The sequence below is a fragment of the Struthio camelus genome, chromosome W, assembly GCF_040807025.1.
Source record: "Struthio camelus isolate bStrCam1 chromosome W, bStrCam1.hap1, whole genome shotgun sequence".
Classification (NCBI taxonomy): domain Eukaryota; kingdom Metazoa; phylum Chordata; class Aves; order Struthioniformes; family Struthionidae; genus Struthio; species Struthio camelus.
The window spans coordinates 34,011,053-34,034,812 of record NC_090981.1 but is presented as its reverse complement, the minus strand read 5'-3'; the positions used below and the strand labels follow the sequence as shown (position 1 = coordinate 34,034,812).

Here is a 23,760-nt window from a genome sequence, read left to right as displayed (position 1 = left end):
ACAGTTGTACAAAGACATTGTGGACTGCTAAATCCTTTGAGATCCCCTGAAGTGAAAAACTAGGTAAATACTTTCACCTCTGTTTTCCACACAATGAGAGACCCTTCGCTGTATGATCCCGATTTAACAGTTTAATGACTAGATGAACAGCATTTTTACAGCTAAACATCTAGATTATGTAAAGAGGCTGTAAACTAGCTAAATGGTATGTCGTGCCAGTAGCTGCTGCAGTAATAAAGCCAAACAGCTGTGCAATTTTATGGTAAGTCCAGTATTTCTACCGTGCCAAGCATTTACTGGTCAGAGTGCAGTTTCAGCTCAACATGGAAGAAAAATGAGGCCGTCTGCATTTGATGGGATTACTAAAATCACCACCATTCCCACATGATATCATGTTCATAGTTTGTTAAAAGAAACACTATGAAAGAAAAACCCAGTGAATCTGATGCTGGTCACTATGGCATTACCAAAGCCAAACCCATTGGTCAGACTATCACTTTACAGTTAGTACAAGATCTCAATAAGTCCCGCTCTTCGTCTCTCTTCTTACAAACCCCATCACAGGGAATTCAAGTTTACTCATTAAACTACTACCTACTCTATATTGAGGGTCTAAAGATTAGTAACCTTTTTTGTCATTGAAAACTGTCATGGCCTTTTTAGATGGCCATGAATGCTGACATTCTTCTTCAAAGCTCCCAGTATTTCTAATAGTTCATCATCTAAACCAGCCTGAGAAGTGAAAGGCTTTGCCATTATCCTAAAACTTATATACCACTCATTAGTATGACTCTGCTCCAGAAATTCAAAGGATATCAGAGATTCAAGGACATCTCTGTTGCAGAAACTGATTAGCATCTCAGAGGAACAGGTTCTAAATTTTGATTTTGCTTTTTTCAGTGCCAACACTGTAAATAGCTGACAGAATTTAAAAAACAAATAAATGAATAAGTTTATGCTGGTAATACACTCTCCCTTTCAAAAAGGGGAAAAAGAACTTTACCAATACAGCCCAAAAATAAATTTTTCCTACACTTAAAAATCTATTTTGGAAAAGCATTATGAACTAGGATTGCCTGCATATTCACACAGAAGTCATTTAAGCAACAGGTTAGTTATGCTGAATTGCTGTTGCATTTCAGTATTCTGCCAGAACACAGTGACAAGATAAGTAAAAAGCACTTAGTTTTTCCAACTTAAGACAGAGGCATCAATGTGAAAACGTAGATACAGACACCCAAGCAAGACTTGGAAAAGAAGTATCTTCAAATAACTAAAATTCTCCAGAGTCATGGCTTGACATAGGTGGACATTTCCTTTGGTAGACAAAGGAAAAAGAAAATGTAACAGGAGTCACATAAAAGGAGTGATAATGGAAACTGAAGATCTGGCCCCACTGACTGTTCACGTGCTCGGATCTTTGTCAGGAATTGACATGGTCAAATAAATGGCATTCCTTTCATACCATAGATGAAATTTAATTGATGTTCTGTAAGAAGAAAACAGTGCAGCATCAATAACCAAGAGCTCATCGCATGGCATAAAAAAAATAACCAGCTTTTGAAAAGACAAAACTATCAAAATATTTGAAGTAGTGTAAACCCCTATTGAAGACCGCTTATGCAGAGTTTTCCGCTCCAGCTACTGCCTGGCTCAAATCGATTTTTTTCAGGTATTTTTATTTGTCCAAACTTCACATCCAACCAGGCAGGTTCCTCTGGAAACACCTGCTTGCAAGCTGAGGAAAGGAATTTGAAAATTCTGAACATTCAAATGCTTTTCCACTCCTTTCAACATCTTGTACAACTAATGAGAACAGACTGTGCTCCATCGGTGTGATGATATTGCCAAATGATAAGCTATTTCTAATTGCCCTGAAAGTACTTACATATCTAAATTAGAGTTATGATGATCATGTCCTAAACAACACTTTGTAGTGTGCTAGTGTTCTGGTTGATGGTGAGTCAGTAAAAGTTGAGGAACTTCTGAAGTAAAAAGAACTATACCCCTTTTCATCTCATCCAATCTACTCTTTCTATTCCATAAATAAATAAGCAGTTGTAAAAAGTGAGTCCATTTCAATACAAATATACAAGAGCATTCTAGGATTTTAAATATTATTGGAAACGTGCAGAGAGTATTAGCAGCATTTTATATTTTCTGACTAACCACATATGTGCTTCAGATGGAACCTGCTACTGTTGAAGACTGTCACATAGCAGATGTTTCCCCTAGGTATGATATGACTGTTCATAACTAATATGTAAAGCCTCTACTGCGGTTGTCAAGATTTTCATTTGGATAAAATGTACTGATGAACTATAAAGTCAGATTTTGCATTTCTGCTCTTTATCATATAACGACAACAATGTCGCATACGCACTGTCTGAAATCTGTCTCAGTTATGAAAGAATTATAAATTTAAGATCATTTCTGCAGAATATAAACATTACTTAATTTAGTGCCACATCATACACATACACATTTATACGTCGATATCCTGAATATTACTAGTTTATAACTCCAGGACATACACCGGGGAGTTAGGGTAACTGTGTACCATGCCCCGCCTCCTCTTTCCTGTGAAAAGGCTACGTGTGAAAGGGCTATTGAAGAAGAGGTTAAAGAAAATCCTTAAGAATCAAATACCAACACTCACCATTTATATATTCAGAAGAACTGGAATATTTTTATTGTGTAGTCTGTACTAATTGCTGTTTGAGTTTGTTTGAAAGCAGCAAAAAAAGCAAACCGGTTACTTTCAACAGCTTGCTAGATTTTCTTTTGCAAACCCAAGAAATAGATGCACAGATAACAGTAAAAGATGCAAGCATATCAACATTTTTAAAGGTTTGGTCTACAAAAGTACACTTCAAATTACTCATTTCAGTCAAAGCACTAACCCAGACTGGCAGCAAAGGAAAGCAAGCCACTACTGGTATTCACAAAAGCAATCAGAAGAGATTCAACCAGGTTCACAAACAGAAGGAAAGCCTCCCTTGCCACTGCATGGGCCTTTTCAGAAGTTGGTTGCTGAAGCTGAAGGGAGGGATAGGTTGTATATATTTCCCTTCTGAATAACATTACAGGGGAGATGAGGAATAAACTCAATAGATATGCTAAATAAATGAATGCACTTTTTATTCAGCATATCTGATTAAAACTTCAGATTAGCACAACGGCTAGGGCATTCTTGCTTTCTCTTAGAAAAACCTTTTGTGACATAGAAGGAAACAATCTACTATGTTTATAATCAAATCGCCATTTATCTTCTCCAAAAGATATCTACGTTTCCAAGTCACACTTTTGCCTATTCAACAGCAACCTACACAAAGCATTCAACAAAAATAGTCCTAATCCTGCAAATGCATATCCAGACATACATATTTGAATATAAGCCAAACACACAGGACTATCACCACCCTATTTCTTCACAGCCCTGAGCTCTTAGGCTGTTACTTCTGTGAAAATTAACATTGTGAACTACTATTTCAAAAAAACAATGCAAGAACAAGAATTTACTTACAACATGGTTGTCAAATCTAGTATAATTGGAAGAAAACATTTCTTAAAAATATTATCAAAATGGTCTTGCCATTACTACCTATAAGATTCAGGTGTTTATTCATGCAAACTTGAAAGCTAAGTCCATAGAAAAATATTTTTTCCTGACTTTATTTTCTGGCACCCAGGCCACAAAACATCTGACTTTAGTTCAATTACTAAGAAAATGTCAAAACTGTATTCTACATGGCCTCTAATACTACCTTGAGATAAGCACGGACCTTTTTTGGCACTTTTCCTCTTTGCAACAAATAGACAAGATGCCGATCAGGCAGAGCTTTCAAAAGAAAAAACAGGGCTTTTTTTTTCTTCTTCTTTTTTTTTTTTTTTACTCTTTCAAGGTTTTTCTTAAAAAAAAAAAAAAAAAGAACAAAATAAATTGAGGAAATTCTCTCAAGACATTTGTAACTGATCTTGATTTACAAAATAACTTGCTTTTCAGTAGTGCAGGTATAAACCACCAAGAACTCTTTTTGGCATGTTCCCAGTACAGAACCATTCCGGTTAAACCAGTATTATCTGAATGTACTAACAGCATCTTTTCAGAAGCATCTTTCCTTGCCGCATGGAAACTAGTAACTGTACTGAAGAAAGCCACTGAATATAAATACAGTATCAAAAATACAATTACTCATCAGGAACTCTGCTTGAATGGAGCAAAGAATTTGCAAGCAGCAACTATAATTGAGATCACTTTGATTTGATCTGAAGAAAACGCTTCCAAAATTGGAAACTAAATTCATCTTAAACCACATTCAGATCAAGTCTACCCTCAAAAATATAGAATATTAAGATTCTTCATTACAGACGCTTCCAAAGTCTCTAAACAAGACATTAACCTTCCTTGTTCTTTTAATTACACTTTCTTGTATGATGCTTAACAGTCTTTATACATGCTGGATACAGAAAAGCTTTCCATAGTAAAACCTCTAAACCCAGTAATAGTTAAACCTAAGTGGTGCAATAAGTAATGGCTTAACTTGCAACAAAGAGATCCCTAGATATTATTTAAAACAAACAAACAAACAAACTTGTAGTGAGAAGGACCTAAATCACCTGGTGACATTGAAAAAAAAAATCTCTGTTATTTTATGTCTTTAAAGAACATGTTAACTATTCCAGGCAGACATCTGCCTTCAAGTCTGCATGGAGGATAAACTAGTTGACCTTTGAAAGTCCCTCCTAACCTTATTATCTGTATTTTGTTTAGGCAGATTGCCCAAAGAGATGTTCATATTTTTGACAGTCTCAACATCTGCCCAATTCATTGCTAAAATGTTAGGAGCACAGTTCTAAGCAAGTAACTTTTTCCATTGCTCCAATTAAGCTTTGCTATTACTCCGAGAAGATGATGCCATGTTCTCTTAGGATGATGGTATCTCTGGCTGAGGGACTGGAACAGTCTGACATCCACAGTTAAAAGCACATCCTTCATATGGCTGCATTCTCTTTTTTTCTCTTTTACAAATCGTAGTCCCAATCTACTTTTCCAAGTCCAGACTTTCATGTTCAAGTCTGTTTACATACATTTATGCACGTTATTTTTTTTACTAAACAATCCACAACCTAACAGCTAATATTGTCCATGCAACCTCCTAAACTCGGCAGAGACGCCTACTACATAATCACTTGTAACAGAATGAGATGCAAAGTAATGACTGCATATGCATTTTCTGCAGTCATCTATCCAACTAGACAGGCAAGCATCTTGGAGGCTGAGAACCTTAGTCTGCCTGGAAGGTGCCAATTAAGAAGTAATTTAATGTTTCCGATTTTGGACATGATGAAAAGTAGCCTTCCATACTAGAAATATGCATAATACTGCAACGCTGAACAGTCTGCAAAAAGCTATTACTAAAGTCATACTTTCTTCCTATCTACTGCAAAGCCTACAACTCTTAAATGATACTTTAGGATATTCCTCCACTTGTCATTACTGAGTAAACAACTGTTTAAGTATAAGAAAAAATTAATGGATGCTTTGAGTTAGGAGCTACAATGGCCAAGAACGTCAAAATTAACATTTGTGTTATTGATGATCCACAATGGAGAACTCCACACCAGGAATGACTGATACTGAAACATGGTATTACTGGTCCATGATACTAGAGATTTCAGTTCTTTCCAAAGTGAGGATTTTCAAATTTCTAGGCATGGATTTACCGCTCAGACCTTTCCAGAGCTTAATGGAGGCCTCAGTGATTGAAGCCAGCTGGTATAGTCATTTTGTGGCCCTCAGAAGTAGTTGGGGATGGCAGAAGTAGCATGTGCCAGGGTGAACAGCTAGCCTGCAAGATGAGAAAAAGTTGTAGCCAGTTCAGAAGCACCATTATAGGTCTACTGTTCTTTAACCCCATCCTAATAAATACACAGGGGCAAACTCTACTGTGGAGTGGGATATAGTTTGTAAGGAAAAGCAGCCTTGGTGCTTTTCCGGCACAAGAGCAGGAGTATGCCCAGTTCTCCAACAGTAAAAACCACTGTTCCCTGGTCCATATCTAATGCTAAAAAAGCAAGCCTAATCTTTCAAAAAATTGGCAAACTGCTCACAACATTTCAGTTCCGTTACTGACTGACATAAGATGACAAAAGGGAGAAAGTAATCTGGTCTGAAGTTCTCAGAAGTGTCCTAAAACCCTGTCTAAATTGAGATCGCACAACATAAACCCCTTAAGACTCTGTTGGGATCTTCTACTGATGTATCAAATATTAGAGGGGAAGAAATATCTATTCAAAAGGAAGAAAAGACAAAACTCAATTTCTTACCGACTTCCTAAGTAAAAATGAATCCTTTATAAGCAGCAGTATGCACCACAGAGCACAAGTGTTCTGCAGTGGACATATCTGGTTCGGGGCCGGCATCACCAAAACCAGATAAAACGGAAAAGTCCTTTTTAGTGAGCATTACTTTGCCTTTCTGGCACTTTCAGAAAACAACGGGATAACTCCTAGCCTCCAGAATAAACCCCTACTGTCATAAATTATTAATCAAGGGCCAGAGAAAATGAAATGAAATGGAGGCAGCTTTCAAATAGAAAAATCAGTCAGTAGACTAGTGAAGCAATGTTGAAGCTCTTCAGATGAGACAACAGAAGATGCAGAATACTTTCCCTTAAGAGCCATATATTCTTTTCTTCCAATAATCGCCAATGGTAAGTTCTTTTCAATAAAATAATAATAAAATGACAATAAATAATCAAATGATAATAATCAAATGATAATAAAAGAATAAAAAATAATAATCAAATAATAAGGAGTTGAACTTGTTCATTAAGCTATATCTTAAAATGCCTGAGTTTCTGGGCAGCGAACAGACGTCGAACCTTTGATGACTCTTGGATGCTTTTTGACTGGTTGTTTATCAGTTCTTCAGGGTGCCAGTGGTTGCATTGCTATATGCACCTAATGAGTGCCTCTTTTTAGGCATTCTTGACAAAATGGCCACCTATTATCAGGCTAATTTAAGTTCTTCTCTAGTCCTACAACAGGTTTTCAATAAAACACAATCCAGGAGAACTTCATGTATTGAAAAGCATAGACAGCCAGCAACTTCAGAGCAAACAATTTCTTAGTGTGATTATCGGGCAGTGCAGCCGTTCTCTTCAACCAGTCATGGAAGATCTTATAACTGCCTCCAGTTATAGATAATGGGCTGTTACTACAGCTTCGTCATCTGAAGATGGATGAAGAATTTTGAGTTATTAGCTGTTTTAGGCCTTGAATTGCTTAAGTGGACAGCTCACATTCGAGACTTGACTCTCATGAAAGATGTTTCCCTTCTCAGCTCATGAGGAGACACAGTTCTGACCCATGAATAATCTAGAAATCAGGTCCACTAATAATGATGCCCAAGGAGCCCCAACATTTTACAAGTGTTGGGAACTGCTGCCAAATGACATCCATGACAAGGATACATCTATGAACCCTTAACACATTTATCAATTCTCAGTTTAAGAAGCTTTTCCAAGAAAAAGAAGAGCAAAAACAGGCTGTCATTTTTCAGAAGACAACGGTACATATTGTCTTGTGAATTTATACTGTGAAAAAAGTTCTGGTCATTTCCTTAATGCAAATAGCATCACCATCACAAAAACAAGCAGAGTTCTCCAAATATAAGTTTGTTCTAGCACCTTTGAGTAAAGCAAGAGTATCAGTATAGTAATATAAAGTAATTTCCAGAAGTAAACTAATTTGTGAGCACCATTAAAACTAGCATCATTACAACAGGACAAGCTAATTGTGGATGGGCAATATCAGGAAATTAAGCAGAAAAGTAATGTACAGTCAGTACCACTAGAATAAACATTCCCATCAAATGAATTGATGCAAGTCTTATGATAATGCCAAAAACAAGTAGGAAATAGCCAGTTCTGCTGAAGTTGATTGATATAAGTGGCAGATTACCCCCCAGAAGGGATCCGTGGAATATGTAATTCTGGAGAAATGGTATCAGCACTGGTGACAGGTGAACATTTTCCATCTTTCAGTGTATGCTGCTCACACGATCTAAATTCTGTCCATCTTTGTAAATAGGTAATTACTACCATATTATTCAGCCTCCCTGAAAGCATGTATGAATATTACAGGTCTCGGTCTTACAGCCAGACTTGAACAGTCACCGCCTAGACAGAGGGACCATTGTGTAACACCTGGTAAAGCAGCTGGGAGAAACTGAAATGAAAGACACTCCTCCTCCACACTCCAAATGCCTACCATAAATGTAATCAGATCATTCACAGGTAGCTGTTGCTAATTAGTTCACCCCAGATCTACCCTGCAGGCAGAGCACTTGTTATCCCATCACAGACATGCTCACATCACACTGGTTAGAGAGTCAATCCTCTGTAGCACAACAAGCATCTTGTGCTTCTGTCAGTCTCTCAATGAATCCCACGATGGGCAACATAATCCCAGTTCCAGAATAAGACACAATAAAAATGGAAGAAACAAGCAAATCAACTGACTTCACAAACTGTTAAGGACAGGAGAAGATAGGGACTTAGAGAAATGAAGTGCTCCGACACAAGCTGCAGCTGGTGAGAAGGACATGACTTACACTTGGGAGTTATTTCTTTCTATGTACCATCAATGGATACAGATCTCCAACTTTGCCTCCCTAGTCAGCGCTGACTAGGAAGTTCTTCAGTCCTAGTGGATTGGCACATACCCAAACACAGTGGAGTAAGAGGAAGAACTGATCTTCCACAAGCAGACAGCTTGCCAGAAAACTCATGGATAGTCCCAGATCATCAGAGGCCTCTCAAATTTCAGGAGACTCCCAGAGGAAGTACTCTCTTTGCACTGTTACTGACATAGTTCATTTGAGCTACCTGGGTGCGTCTCGGTCATTTCTCCAACTGGGTTATTCTTTTCAAGGTGGATCATTAAAACGGAATAGGAATTGCTTTGAAATTCAAGGCAGTTTAGTCAACTGTCTGCTAGGATTTGTTTCCGTATCCTTCTCCCTAACCCCATTCCTTGCCCTGTCCCCTTCATCCACTTTTATTTTACAGGGAAATTGGGCAAAAATCGTTGATAAGAAAAACCTGGAGTCAGAAGGGAGAGGGGTTTGCTCTTAGTTCTGGAGATGCTAGAAAGAATGAAACCACCCTTCATTAACTACTGAATTAATATAACAAATAGTTTGTGTAGTATTTCCAGGGCAAGTTTTATTATCAGATTATTCCTCCTCCTTGTGAGGAAAGTTGCCAACAGGCCATCTTATCCCACAGGAATGCTGAGCTGGTTACTGGCCTTAGTCTTATACTTACCAGAATCTCTCGTGACTGCTCACAAAACGAGCATCTCTAAATAAAAGTTAATTTAAAAAATAAACTAAATATGTAAAAGACCTTGATAAATTGATTAGAGTTGCACTTTAAAACACATTTCAAATATAAAATAAGCCCCTCCCCCCAAAAAAGTTAATTCAAAATAATTTCTCATGACCCCTGTTTATTTTTCACGTTTATTTTTCACTTTTAGGAGGTCACTCAGCACTTCATTTTATATATATGTGTGTGTATATATAACATATGAGAATAAACAGTGTATGCTGATTTCAGCTACCTTTTCTCAAAGCACTGTTGTGCCTTCCAGTTTTGCTTAGACTGCTAAAGCACTGCTGCAGAACTGGCTTCCTTTCTGCCCTCTCAAGAGCAAAGCATGTCCAAGACATGCATAATACTTCAAAACAAGCATATACATGACATGCCTTTATGCTGCGATGCTCCCATACACTGTAATTTAAACCTTTTCCCCTTATATACTCCAGTCTCTTCTTTTCCTGTAAAGCAATACATTCTTTTCAATGGCAGAGCAAGACATATTGCATATCGCTATGTTGCTTCCTTGATAAGCATATAACATACCATGGTTCCTAAATAAAAAACAGCTGTCTCTAAAGTGATTACAATTATGTCTTTTTTGTGTTCAAAATAAACGTTGAAATCCTAAAAACATCATTTCTTGAAGCACTAAAATCATGTCTGCACTTCCTTTTCCTATTTTTACCGAAGACTAAGTCTCAAGCAGGTATAGCACTAACCTGACTTCTGATAGCTAGCTTTTCTATCATCTCCCAAAGCCTTGCAGCACCAAATAAAAAAATCCTCTCACTTGCCTGAAGAGTGCAGAATCATACTGCAAGCTACATCAAACACCACATACGGAGGATAACTCAGTCAGGAACTAGAGACAGGTGTCACATTCATATCAAAGTAGGACCTAAGAACAATGAGCTGTCTCCATTTCAAAATAACATAACTATCTGAAGCCAATATATGCTGTATGCATCATTCCCTCCAAAAAATTAATCAGTCATTGTGGACAGTGTACACTGTCCACATTTTCACAGTAGAAAATCATACTAAAATATCTCTAATGTAGTTTATCCCTATTACTAATCATAATTAAAAATACAGGTGACTCAGGTTACTCAGTAGTAGTTTTATAACACAGCCCTGTCACATAAAATAAATTTCGTAAAATACAGCCATCAGAACACAGCATTGGAATTACTCCGAATTTAAAAAAAAAAAAAATACAGTGACAATGTCACTATATAACAAGACTAAACTAATACTAAGAGAAACTTCCTTTCTGCCTTTTGTACTCGTAGTTCAAAAGACTAACATTAGAGGATAACACTAGACTATTAAATTACAAATGGCAAAGCATTTTAAAAGAAGATTCCAATGTCAATTAATCTTCCAGTAAAAGCTAGATTTAACTGAGCATGCAATGCCTAGATATTTAGATATTTTCAGTTACCATTAAAGAATGAAACTGTCACAGCCATAAAATTATTTTAAAATCCATAAACTCCTCAGCAAAATTTGAGTATTTGAGAGCAACTGAAAAGGGGGAACGGCAATCTTCAAACTACCAAACCCATACGTAATTATGTACACAGATGCTTCTGTTAACATGGAGAGTTCAGCATGAGAATGACAAAGGTGATATTTCAGCCCTGTTTTTGGAGACAGAAAGCCTCCTATATTCTAAACTAGAGCAAACACTAGGGTGCCCATAAGCAATGGGAGCTGCTTTCTCTCCATTACCTGTGATTTTGCACATTCTCAACTGAAGAAATATTTTTCCTTATTCTATATTATCCATTGAGGGCATGCAATTTCCATCAAAAGTAGGCACTTAATTATTTCTAACAAAAAAACAAAAACTCCACCATTTTAAATTATCTACGTTTTAAAACAGGATGTATCTAATATTATCTCAGAGCATGTTATACTTTACAAAGAAACTAATTTCCTACCTTATCGGGTCCAAATCAAGAAGTTCCTTCAGCTTTCAGCTATCTAAAGTAGTGTCACAGGAGGGAACCAAACGTCTTTTGCTGCACAAAGATAGTTGAGAAAAGCTAAACCAGCCTTTTGAGCTGACAACTTGCTCAATAACACTGTTCACTTCGGGCTGGTGGCAACAGCTCTGTGCAAACACCACTTGATTACTGCTGTGAACTGCAGCTACTCAGAATGAAAGTAAGATGAAGTCTTGGTACGTGAATATGTTTCTACACATATTCAGAGGAAATGACTCAACTATGTCACCATCTTTAAACTCTGAAAACTGCCTCCCTGTCCTTCCCCCTCCCACAGGGCAGAAGACAGCATATACTGTAAGGTTCAGTAACTTATTCATTAAACAGTGGCATGAACCAAATATGAAAGATTCACCTAGAGAACATTTAATTTCAGTCCTACACAGATTTTTCAAAGATTACCTGAAGTAGGGAAATACTCAACTTAAACATTTGTTTTAATAAATTAATGTATGTGTATTTTATGCAAATAAAAGAAAATGCATAGTTATCTCTTCATATTATCTCTGAAAATATTTTGAGATTAAAAAATAATATTCAGATAGCATCTAATATTAATCTCTGTATGCAAACATCAGAAAAATTTCTTTTTGGTTATTATACTCACAGAAATACCAGAAGCTGAAAAAGAAGGAAATGAGATGGGAATTATGAAGAAGGTAAAGATAAAAACAACATAGATTCTATTTAAATGAGTTTCAATATACATTGCTTTAACTGAATAGGTACAAGCATTCCACAGCTGGACAGGTATCCTTACTTGTATGGCATTAAAGCCTATCAAGTGTTACATACCTTTACTATGACATTTAACTGATTTCTTTAATTTTTACTCAGAGGAGAAAATCTTGTTTAATTGAACTTAAACCATTCCTTAAAATCCCTGCATTTCTTTTACATTTTGTGGTCAGTTCTATTCCTTCAGCAGCTCTCTATATCTCAGGTCAAACTACTTCTAATCCAAAGGATCTCCGTTTTCTCAGCTTTGGTTTGCCTGCATCAAGCATAAACCTCCCCAGCAGATGAGAAATTAAAATAGTTTTGTAATGTGAATTCTCTCTTCCTACACCTCCCCACTCCTGCAGAGGCCACTTGATGACTGGGACACCCTCTTGGATCAGCAGTTTACAGTGGAATATGTCAGTTTAGATTGAAGTGCAGTGGTGTGATTTTGAAACAGTGTGGATAGCCAGAAAGCACTCAGACTGTGGCCAAACATCCAAATCATACTTCTCAGGAAGTCCTTGGTGGGAAAGAAACACTGAAATAATTGTTTTATGTGCACACACATGTGCACCATTCATGGGTCTAATGAAAATCCATTAAAAATTCCAGGCTGCTCCTCAACAGTACCTTTCTATGAAAGGAAATAGTTTGGCGCAGCTAATTATTTCATATCAACCACATAGTCTAGTACACAAGTTGACTACTAGGTCAGAACATTCCACCTCTTTCTTTCTCAATTTTAGCTTAGTTTATCACTTCAAAATGGTGAAATTAAATATCATTTTGGCATTCACTTCAGGTACAACAAAAATAACCAAAAAAAACAAAAAAAAAGTCCTAAAGAAAAAGAGCAAACATCATATTCACTTACAGAACAAGACAGTCACTGCAAGTTCCAACAGACTTGGATCAGATATGATACACTAAAATAATATACATAGGAAGTGAATGTGGAAGAAACCTCAAAACGTTATCACTCCTATGGCATGGGGGAAGATCAGCTATATAAGACATTCCTGAAATCTTTGTGCCAAGAGCTGAAGACAGCTTACATTTTGGCAGACTTCTTTTGACTACTAGAAGCAGCTCAATGAATAAAATATCTCCTTTCGCTACTACAAGATACATTTCTCCGTAACAGCAAAGTTTTGTTATAAAAAAAATGAGAGGCAGCGATGGTTTTGTGGTCAAAACGAGGATCTGTGTAGCTTCTACGACTTCAGCTTCATACACGTGCCCTTGCACATATCACCTAATCCCTCCATGTCTCATTTACCACCACTGAAAGCACAGTAATAATTCTCCCTTATGGTACAGACGAGCAGCACAGCACTTGGACACCGCTGTGAGAGGGCCCACAAAAGGAACAGTAACCTCTGTTACCTCCCTTTCTCATTTAACAAGACTGCAGCTCCAGAGAACAATGAATTCATCTGAGTAGCACATATGTTGCTGTTCTCACTTTCTAAAGAGTATCTTTTATTTTCCAAAGCGGAAAAACAAGCAACAGAGGACAAAGTACTACAGAAAGCAAGAAGAGATTTTAAGACACACTTTTTTTTTTCTTTTTTTTCTTTTTTTTTTAAAGTAATGACATCTAACCCTGCTGTTTGCCTTCAAAACTATGACAGATAGTGCTCCTAACTAATAAAAACTAAGACACTTTCTTCAATACAGCCAAAATCCTTCTGGGCAGAGATATGTGTGGAAGCGGCTTGAAAGACGGTAAAACAGACATTACCTTTTATGATGATAAAAGCACTTTGCTGATCAAGACCCCAACAACACAGTAGAACAGGGATGCCATTGATGGGGACCTCGATAAGCCCTTTACTCTTGTGGATAAAACAGCGAGGTGGAGATCACTAGCTTTGCCCTCAGGTCCACCCTTGCACCAGTAATCCAGGCCCACGTACCCCCTTCTTGGCCGACACCTCCCAACTCCCTCCCCTCCGTGCCAGACCTCATGGGGCAGGTGCTGACGGAGGCTGCCCCACATCAAAATCCTCCCTGCCCGGCCGAGAGGTCCGTACACAAGCCGTCCAAGCCTCCTGTGGTCTCCTTGGCTCCCCTCGTGCATCTCCTGGTTGCTCAGGCCGAGAGCTTCCCTCAAAGTCACTGATCACCCTCTCTTCCATGCCAGTAAAGGTGGAGGGGAAGAAAATGACTATAGACTGGACAATACTGTTTGAGTGCTCAAATAATATTTGGGAGAGAAGATATTATACTGAAAACCTTGCAGTACTCTACACAACGGTGGGAGAAGGGAAGGCTAGTTTTTGGTCTCGGTCTTCTCCTTTTTCAAAGGCACCTCTCTCCTCAGTTTCTAAAAGCAGATGGCAATGTATTGTTACGCTGATTAACATTCTGCAAATTTGATTTCAAAACCATACCACAGAGGATGAGAAGTCAGTTATTGTATTACTTCTACAAGGCAAAGCAGGTCTCGTAGCTCTCTGCTACGAGAAATTAAGCATCAGATAATGAACTTACGATATTAAGTAAAATGTTTTTAAAACATACAGTTTCTGCTGAAGCTTGTACGTCAATAAACACAGATCACTTTCTAAAGACTATCTGGAAATTTCAGTGAGATGACCGCTTTTCAGACAAGTGACTGAAATTAGAAGCATTTTTACCCACAGTCAGACATTATTAAAATCTGATTAACTACACTCATCTATTCATCTGAATAAAGTACAATAGTTAAAAGCGTACATTGAACTGAAACAGTAGAACAACTTATTTCAGTCAGTGCTTAGAAGACAGTGATGCTACTTGCCTGCTGAAAACTCAACAGCTTCACAAGCAGCACCAGGGTTTCAGAGTTTGCTGCATAGCTTATAAAGAAAATATGAGTTTTATTACCTTTCCTCCCTGGTTAGCATTCTAAATTAACTCAGAATTAATGAGGCAGCTCATGTTAGTATTGGTATGCTAAGGGAAAAATCATTTCCACTGCATGAAGAGACTGTAATTGTAACACTATAACAATGTCCAATTGGAAGAATACATGCATATGGCATTCAATATTAAACTCAAAATTAGTATACGTCTTCCGACTCAAAAAACTTTATTTAAAATGAGCTAGCATTTTTTCTCTCAATTTCACAGAATAAAAATACTTTTACTATTGATGAAAATCTAATCTAATATCTTATAAGTAAATTTAGCACTATACGAATGCGACAGAGTTGCCTCTTCACAGCAAAACAATTTTTCAGACTACCCAGCTTATGATACAGAGAACCCAGTTAAGAGTAGTACCTCTTTGTTCATTCCACAGGGGCTTTAACTTAATAACTGAGGAACAGAACAAGTAACCATAACCGTTAACGATAACAACAAACTAAAAATAACGGCAACAAAACTATGACATAACCTCGGCAAATGATTTATCTCAGCTCAAACTACTAATGCAAATTTTCCTGTACCTTGACTAATGCCTCTGAGCATTTTCTGCTGCCTAGAGCACTGGCAGCATACTTCATCTACATGGCTTCTTATTACTTACATCTGCCGAAGCATTTCTGCCGATGAAATCAAATACACTTGTCTCAGATATTGAGTTTCCTACTGAAACATGGGGGGACGGGGCAGGGGGGAATCCAAAATCCCTACTTCTGAAAGGACTGGGATAATTACTGCAAATAGACATTGACACTGTCCCACCGTCCCACAGCATGTTTGGGGGCACAACTTGGTTTAACTTCTGTGAGCAGCCAGCTCACTTACCTATAAGGAGTCAGCCTATGAAACTGTGAACTTGACAGTACATCTTTAAACATGAGAAAGATGTAAATGTTTGGTATATTTTAGCCAGTATACTGAATAGCAACACGTTTATACAGGAAAGTGTGACCCCAAAACCCACCAGCAGGGTCACTTATTTATTTTACTTTTTACATGACTAATGCAAAGTTCACATCAGTCATCTGATTCTCTGCAATACACACTTAAAAAAAAAACCTGAAAATCCCACACTGATATAGCAGTTCTGCTTACCTACTACTGCAACAGAGAAAAAGCTTCTTACATTATTCAGTGTGGGAGCTGGCACCCACTTGCTCTTTGCTAATTTGAAAAAGTATATTTACATGCCAGATACAGGGAACCTGAAACAATGAACAGATGCCATAATTTCTCTGCCAAATTTGTGGTTTACGCGCGCATGTGTGTACGTGTAGGTGAGCGTTCACTCGGGATTCAGCTTTACAAAGATAGGGATGCCAGGATGAAAAAAAATTACTAGCATCCTTCTAGAGAAATCCCAAGTACTGAGAAACTTACTTTTTCAGCCCAGAGCGAGCGGCATACCCCCAGAGGCAGGCAAAACCTTGGCCGACTCCTGGACATCGCACCTCCCTGGGGCTCCGAGGTACCCCACCTAATTCGTCAAGGAGTACAGGCATCTCTCCGGGGCCGTGGCTGTTATTACAGAGGCCAAACACATACACGCCCCTCTGCGTCCACCCTTTGTCGTGGGAAAACCTCATCTGACAAGTCACGCTCCAAAGGAGCCCTCTTACTCACAGGAGCCCTACCGAGAGGCAAGCAACAGCGCCAAGGTTGCTCATCAGGGAGCGTCACCTGCAGAGCCAGGTATACCTTAATCATAGGCAAAACTGAGGTCTGCTCCCCCCTACTCCCCCCCCCCCCACAACTCCCTTTCCCACAAAATTAGTCATTAAAGCCTATGCCTTCAGATGACCAGTTTTAGGCTAAACTGCATGAGTTTAAGCTGCTGTCTGATAGGAAAAAACAAAAACTGACAAATATTCAGTTTTCCTGAATATTTCCTACGCTCTCTAGGATTAAAAAAAATTCTTATTTTTTCCTGCCTAGCTACCTGATTATTATTAATAGTCTTTTTACTGCAATGAGATCAATGGAGATGCCACAGTGGAAAACAAGCAACTTCAGAAACTCTTATGAAAGGCTGTCAAACCATGGGTCTACTACAAAAGCAGCTGCATTCGTTCGGTTCCTACACGATTTTGGAGGATCACAACATTCACTTAGCTATTGAAACAATTAAATCAAAGATAATTCACTTCTTGCTTCTTAAGAACCCAAAACTACAATATTTAAGTGTTTAGAATAACAATTCCTAAAGGACAAAACCTTTGCATTTTATCTTGTAATATAACAAGAAAAGAACCGTTTGAGGATCCTCTGGCTAGAATCTCATTTCTTCCAGGCACTTCAAGCTATTAGTCTTCCTAACAAAGTCAATTTAAAAAAAAAAAGTTGGTTCATGGAAAAAACACATTCAGAACAGAAGTAACATGTCAGTTATCTATTACACTATTATAAGTTACTCAAATATTCATTTTTATATTCTAAGCTATGTACAGATATATATACACACATACACACACTGTATATGATGTGATACATACATTATTTAATGCACTGGTTTCCCAAGAACTTCAATCGTTTAGCAGCTGCTTTGATAAGAAGGACAGGCTAATGCCTTTTCTTGCTCCATAAGGTATTCTGAAACGTCTCATTTCAGGAGACCAGACTGCCGCACACAGAAACGCTCGCAAGTACTGTTAACATACATGCAGGTCCATTACTTACCACAATACTCATACACAGAGCGCAAAAGTACGTTCATCAACCATATACAGTGGAGGCTGTACAAACTGTGAGTCTCCATGGTGAATCTGCATAATGATTTAAGGATTTGCTTTGTTGTATTTAAGATTTTTTTTCCAAAGCAGCTTGTTCACTGTAAAGGAGTAAGGGATTAATGGTGGTAGGTTAGGGACAAAGGCAGGCACCCTGACCAGTTTTAGAGTTAGTAATCTGATAAAATTACTCCTGCTACAGTATAGGTTTAGCCCATCACTTTCTGTTATACAGCTCAATAAAAGTGACACATTTTGCTGTTGGACTTTTTGCTATTTGACTTGAACTATATACTGTTTCAGATCTCGCTCATTACTAATTATCAAATACTGTGCTTTACACTTTTGAGGAGAACTGGTAAGTAGGACTTCATTAACTAGAAAGTTCTGTCAACTTCAAGAATCCATTTTTCAGTACATGAATTAAAAAAAAAGTGTCTTTTTTTTTTTTTTAAAAGATTAGTGACAGAATTCTATCTACAATGATTCAATACTGATGGAATATTGTCAAGGAAATAACTTGTTAAATTGTAATTACCATGCCCATACTTAAATCCACAGGAATTTACTCCTGTAGACTTCTAAATTTCATTTGGCTTATTACCGGCACACACACACTAACCTATCTAGAGTCATCCTGGGATGCACTGAGAAAAAGTCAAGCTAACAGAAGCTATATGGTTCCACTGTTTATATAAAGTGGAGCTAGTAGGTTCAACCTATCGAGAAGCTAACAGCAGTAGATGTTCATTTTTTGAATCAAATGGAACTGTAACTTCTCTCCTCTCCCAAAGATACTCCATCAAACTAATCTTTTCACAACATAGGATAAATTAAATTGTATACAGTTCACAGAAGACAAAAAGGGGTAGAGAAACTGCTTTGTAAAGCAAGTTCCTTCTGAAAAGCAAAACGAACTTTTGCTTTAACTTGAAAGTAAGTTATGCTGACATAAATTGCAGACAGATGTACCCAAGTAAGAAGCTCCATGCCCTAAGTTACCCAAGACCAAAGAGTACTGAAACCTCCTCTTTTTGTCTCACTTCCTAGGGAAGGTAGTAAGAAAAGAACATGCCTTCCTTTAAACCCCTGTTGCATCATGACCAGCCAAACGTATTTTGATGCATTCAAAACTTAGGCCCAAAAAAGGCACTGATGAGAGCTAATGGAGTTCTATTTATTTATTCAAAATAAGTTTACTTATGCTCAATTAAGAACTTAGTTTCACTGATCATCCTGGAAACATTCTTCAGTTTAGATGTGCAGCTGTGCCCTGGTGCAACACAGTTACTGAAGATAACAACTTGGAATAAGGGGACTCTCTTGGGATATGAGACTGGTTCACGCCTCATTTTAAACACTGAAAACAACGCCTGGTTCAAGTACGAATGTATAGGTTCCACACCTCATCAGGTGACTTCTTTCTTCGTGCAAGTCTTTCTTTTGTACTGTTTAAAAATATATATATTATTTAAAAGTTGGAGTATAACTTACATTTTACTGCTGAGGGTACAGTCAAGATGTGGCCTGAACAGCTCGGTTATGACTGAATCCCAAACCATGAGAAAAAAGGAGGCCCCAGGGAGCGGCATGATAGAGGTCACTTTTGCTACAAAAGGGCCATACTGAAAGAAAGGAAGTCTGTGCTAAGCTAAAATACTGTGAAGCTATGCTAAAACAACTGAAAAATAATCCAAAACTGGGAAGTTTTTAAATAAACTGAATTTTAGCTGGACAGGTTTCACTTTACATGAGCATTTCCCAAGATGTTGGCTACATATTTTCTTTCTTCATCCTATAAAGACCATAACAATCGTAGGATCATCGATGCCGTTTCACATACGGCTGAGAGAATAAGACTTCCAGAACTCAACTGAGTACATTTAAAATTGGAGCACCCTAATTTGTACCCTTTGACACTCAGTTCCAACAATTCCTGATAAATGAAAAAAACCTGGAGCAAGAATTAAGAGCAATGCCAATTTTTTCCCCTCTCAGGCTTGCCTGTTGTGGCTTTATATGACTTAAGGCATATATTATTGTTGGGAAAAGAAAAAAAAAGCATAAAGATGACTGCTGTACATTTAGAAAAACTATTGCAGAAATTCACGATTTATCTACCCAATGCCATGTGTCTGGGTAGAGTGTAACTATTTGCTGCTCATTCCCAAGTTAATCCTAAAAACTCAGTCAAGCCCAGGATTTGAGTAGCTTCACAGACTTGTGTTAGGATCTGCTTGCAGAAAACACCATGTTCATCAATTGTATTGCTTACAAATTTAAGACAAACAAGTTTCCAGAAGTGATTAAACAAGCACTCCCAAAAGCACAAATCTTGTTAACATAAGATGCTCCTTTGCAACCCTTAGCTCTATAGATATCTACTTTGCCCTTCACTGTCTAATAAAGCAGTCATCTTCAGTACATCAAAGACATCACCACCATGGAAACGGTGCAGTTAACCTTCAAGACTTTCCTTTTATAACAACCACAGTAAAAAGGATGAAAGCTGGGACACAACCACTACACAGAATGGACAAAAAGCTTTAGAATAAGTAATTTAAAATTCATAAAGATATTTCCTCCAAATCGATCTGGCACCAAATTTTAGCAATTGTATTAAAGTATCTCCTTCCAAAAGCCTCATTTTGACCAAGAGAAGTCATTATAAATAGTATTGTATTGTACAGGGATGGGACAGGTGATTCCTCTGGCTCTGGAGGAAAGAAAGGACAGATAGCTTCTCTCTTTTTGAAAGGAAGAGCTGAGATACCCCGCAGAGGAAGTGCTGGGCTGTGACTTGCAGGAGCACCTCTCTGACACACGGCACATCAGCCTGCAGAGGTATATGATTTAAGGTGTTTTGGGAAGTTTCTCATCAAGAAACTCAGTATTATTAACTCATTATTAACAACTAATAACTTGGTACTTCATGCTTCGTGGTAGCCACTTGTGTTATATGGAAAGCCTAAGTGCCTAACTCTGGCCTGTGGTTTCTGATACCAGGCTAGGCACATAAAAAGTGAGGCTTTTAAATCCCATATTCAGCTGTGAGTGTAACCCCTGGGCACTTCTGGAATTTATTGTAGCTATTCTCAGGCACCTCTGAGAGCTTCAACGACTTTTAAAATCTGACTATGTGCATTGTTTAATTATTGTTAGAAAGCTCCATTATTAAAAAGCTGCATCTTCTGTCTATTATCTCCTTTCAATGGGCTTTTGGATAATTCATCCTGGGCAGTATGAACAAAAAGTAGCGCAAAAATATGAAACTAACGCACCATAAAAATGTACTTTTTGTGCTAAGCCTTATTCTTGAAAAAGGAAATGTGCACTTTCTCGTTTTAGAAGACTGCATATTTTTATTTTCAAACAGTTTCCCCATGACTGCCTGTATGGCTTTTTCTCATTTCCACAATGATTTTTTCCAAACAATCTGACAGTAGAATTTATCATGAGCTCTGGGGAAAGACTGGACACAAGAGGTTTCAATAATTGAACAGATTGCGCAAAGCTCTGGTTTGCTAGGATAGCCATTCCCAGCCAGGAAACCAGAAGAGAAGCTCCTTTTCTATTCACGTAAAAATACATTTATGACACTTCCCCACATATTTTCGCCCCTAAATCTGTGCTAGATGTAGAGCGTTTGTGTAAATACAACGATGCAAAACAGACTGCTGCAGATAGCACTGAATCAAACGGTAGCCTGATTGCTTTCCAAACAGTCATTGTCAGGGCACCGTACATTTTACTCATTGGAGCACTGTGGATTTCTTTGGAAGACAACAGAGCATGCAAATCCTCTTCATCTCTGTCACTGAAGTAGAACACCTCAGAAAAGCATCATTTTAAGAGACTGCATTTTAGGACTATATTTTAATTTGTTCTTTGTAGGTAAGAAGTAATACATTTAGAAGAAACATTTAATCTCGGAAGAAAGGCAGAGATGGCTTTTTGCTTAAATAGAGTGAACAAGTCAAAGCTTATCAATCTACCAATCATTTATAGAATTGCTTCGGAACATGTAAGTGCATATATTTGCCTCTCTTCTTAAAGAGATCACAGGTTTTATTTGAAAAGAAAAGCATTCCTACGTCATGCTCAGCTTTTACCTTTCCTAATGCTTTAATTATCCACTTAATTTAGTAAAGACATCTTAGAATATATGAAAGGGCCAACATAGGATTTGTTTCTTAAGCAAAACCTTAGCATGCCTGCCAGCATAAATACAAGCCTGCCATTTGACCATGCAGAAAAGAATTCAGTGGGGCTGGAAACAGGAGGAGAGGGAGGCGGCAGGGGGGAAAAAGCTGACTCTCTAGACCAGCTGTTGTGACACTTTCCTCAGAAAAAGGAGTTTTGACTTCCCACCCCTAATCCCAAGGCTGCTTATTATGTAGTAAGTGCACAAGTCATGAGAAAAGCTGTACTGGGGCAGAAGGCCGATCCATTATTCCAGCTCCAGGAGCAGCCCTAACAACGTGCTTAGGGAAGAGTAAGAAGAGGGCAAGTGCAAACGATACTCTCCCAAAATATCTTCCAGGACTCCCCATCTGAGCCAGCTGTGGTTTATACGCACATTGTTACCATCAGGGGATCTCTCTTCCATGGAGCTGTCCGGTCATCCCTTGAAGTCGCGTAAGCTTTTAGAACACAAACAAACACCTTCTAGCAAGGAGCTCCAGAGGAGCTGCATGAAGAACCTGTCTCCCCCTACCTTTCTAGATACACTATCTTCATTTCAGTCTAGGGCCAGGAGGCTGGAAATCAAGAGTACCTTCCAGATGGTAACCATCTCCAGTCTATGCATATGAGAATCATGCTTCCTCTTGTACTGTTGGTTTTTTGGTTTTTTTTTTGGGCTTATTCTGATTTTAAGTCTGATTTCTACAAAATGAGATAAATTCCATACAACCTGGGAAAATGGGAAAGAATGAGGATTATGAATAATATCGTGTGACCATAGATAGGTACTTCAAGGATGTGACTGAATTGGATATTTTATACTTGGATTTGACATCCTCATAGAAATCATTTCCACATGAAACTTGACACTGCTGAGAGATGTGAGAGAATAGTAGTTTTTTAATGAATAAAACGGAACTAAAAGCATGGAAGAAACACAATAGGGTGCCAGCCACCCTTGAAAGAAGTGTGACTGCTTCAGCCAAAACCCCTAGTGTACACTGTACCTTTCATTAAAAAAGTCAGAAAAATCAATAAAAATATGAATGTTTCTTAAATGTTAATTTTTACTATAGCAATTAAGACCTTTCAGAAAATGAATACCCTAAACACATCATAACTAACATTATTTTGTAAGAACAATGATAATTCATTTATTAGTCAGTTACTAATGCTCCACAAATATCAATTAGACCAAACCCAGAGCACTGCTGCTTCTGTATTCCTCAAGACAGGAAAGAGGCCTATTGGATCTCCTAGCATTTTCTATCATTTCAAACAAGTTTATTTTCCCTATCCTCTTTTAAATCACACCAAAATGCAGTTTTTGTATACGAATTAGTAAAAACATCTGAACACAAAACAAATGCGTTGCTGTGTGTACTTCTCCAAACACTGCACAAACGCTGTGAAGTCTGCAATGTTTTCAGCAACCTGGGGTAATGGAGAAGTAGTAGGAGGCCACCACAGACAGAGGGCTGGCAAAGCTGACAAAATTCCGTATTTTAACTAGAACTCAGGTTGGTCAATCACGCAAAAATCACCTGCCTTTGTGTGAACCGTATTGCTGAGATATGCAAGAGCGAGCTCTTTAACACTCTTAAATTTGTGTTGATTATATCTAGGTAAAGCTACAGTGACAAAACTTCCAAGGTATTCCGTTCAAAAAAAAAAAAAAACAGTTATAGGATTTGCAATATCTGCATATTCTTCTTGCACTACAAATTTGAGAGGGAAAAAGTCAATATAGTAGTGCAGGTATACAGAAGTAAACAACTACTGAAAAAGGAACAGTTGAAACGCTCCCTG

The 23,760-nt window shown here is 37.9% G+C and overlaps 1 protein-coding gene across 4 annotated transcripts in view; it reads right to left on the bottom strand.

The window, feature by feature from the left end:
* The window catches only part of LOC138060827 (multiple C2 and transmembrane domain-containing protein 1), a 281,750-nt gene that overhangs the window by 185,724 nt on the left and 72,266 nt on the right, over nucleotides 1-23,760 (bottom strand). For 2 of the 4 annotated variants that reach the window (XM_068925258.1, XM_068925259.1), the window contains exon 1: nucleotides 11,339-11,543. The exons of the other annotated variants lie outside the window; for them this stretch is intronic. The gene's annotated coding sequence lies outside the window, so the exon portion shown is untranslated. Of the gene's footprint in view, nucleotides 1-11,338; nucleotides 11,544-23,760 lie in introns of those variants that run through there. 4 annotated transcript variants of the gene reach the window in all.